General features: G+C 37.7%; 1 pseudogene; it reads right to left on the minus strand.

The window, feature by feature from the left end:
• Nucleotides 1–398: 398 nt before the first annotated feature.
• On the minus strand, nt 399–579 carry LOC125926067 (uncharacterized; annotated as a pseudogene).
• Between the last annotated feature and the right edge of the window lie 1,078 nt (nt 580–1,657).

A 1,657-nucleotide genomic window follows, 5' to 3' on the forward strand; every position in this document is an offset into this window, starting at 1 on the left:
ATATAACTTTCTAAATATTTTATAATTCTAGTTTTCATTATGCTTAGGTTCATGTATTTTTACAAATTTAAAATGTCAATTTTCTGCGGCGCCTGGATAGCTCAGTCGGTTGAGCATCCAGCCCTTGATTTTGGCTCAGGTCATGATCTCATGTTCCTGCGATTGAGCCCCATGTAGGGTTCCACAATGAAAGCACAGATCCTGCTTGGAATTCTCTCTCTGCCCCTCCCATGCTCTTGTGATGCATGATACACACTCTTTCAAATAAGCAAATAAATAAATAAGATTTTAATAAAGATTAATTGTAATTGTCATAATTTATGTTATACTTTTTTAAATGTAATTTTTAACTCTATTGTCTTATTGTCAAAAAGGATCTGTTCTAGTTCTGCTTTTCTATGAGTTTCTGTTTGGCATAAACTATAGTAATAAATGGCACCTGATTGTGATAACTACAGCCAGTCCAACTCTTGTTTGTTCACTCAATCACAGAAGCCAATGGAATATTCTTTGACTGTTTTATTAAACTGATAAGAACAGATACTACACTTGATCTTAGCCATAAGGCTGAGAAGCAATCTTTGACTGTTTTATATAATAGCATATAACATATTATAAAACTACAAGTATGTAATCTATTTTAAATTTCAGAAGATGTATAAATATACATAATATATAATAAATATGAAAATGTGAAGCTTTCTTTTTATATTTCCATGAAAGTAGCTTTCTAGTTATTTAGCGATATCCATCTACTGGAGATACCAAACAGGAACAGCAAAGAAAGAGGTGATATTCAATCAGTGGCTACCCAAAATGGGATTTTTGAGTAATCTTTACGACAATATTCTTAGAAGCCAAGCATTGTAGAGGGAGCAAAATAAACCTCTAACTTTTTCTACTCTTTAAAAATCATCAAGGGCCAGGAAAGGTTGACCTGAGCATCAAATTCCCACGGGTAGAGAGAATTCAGAAGACACATGTCCTTTCCATATAGGAAAGTGAAAAATCCCACCTTCTGGAGTAAGAGATCGTGGGAAAAAAAAAAAAAAAGAAAAGAAAAGAAAAAAGAGATGGGAGGAAGTAAATGGTCAGAATCCGTTTCTCAGGCATTCTCCCATAGAGATTCCCCCCTCCCCCCCATCGCTCCAACTCCAAGGGCTTTTCTATTTCCTATTTGGAACTTCAGGAAGAGATGACCTCACAGAGTTTTATCCTGTATCAAGAAAAAACAAACAAACAAAAGATGGAAAGGCTTGGTTTGCTTATGAGGCCTGAGTTAGCCCTCTGAAGGAAGACTCCCTCAATTCCTTAAGTGTGTAGAAGAGACCCAGAGGTTCACGTGCCCCATGGTGTGGACGATGGGGGGTAAATGAGTTGAACCATTGCACCTGTATGGTATTGTTGTGGCAAGTGATGAGGAGACTTGTAAAAAGGATCCCAGTGCTGGAGAGCTGAACCCACGGGCTGAAAACTGAGACGGGTGTGCTGGATTGCACCAAAGTGTGGCTTAGGAAGCCATGGTGAACATTGGCCTAACCATCTAAGACCAAGAAATCATACTTTCATCAATAATACCTGCAAAAGGGAAGCCAGGAATTGGTCCCAACCAGAAGCCTTGTCACAGAGGACCTAGAAATCAAAACAGGACTTATTT

Source organism: Panthera uncia, chromosome F1 (genome assembly GCF_023721935.1).
Source record: "Panthera uncia isolate 11264 chromosome F1, Puncia_PCG_1.0, whole genome shotgun sequence".
Classification (NCBI taxonomy): Eukaryota; Metazoa; Chordata; class Mammalia; order Carnivora; family Felidae; genus Panthera; species Panthera uncia.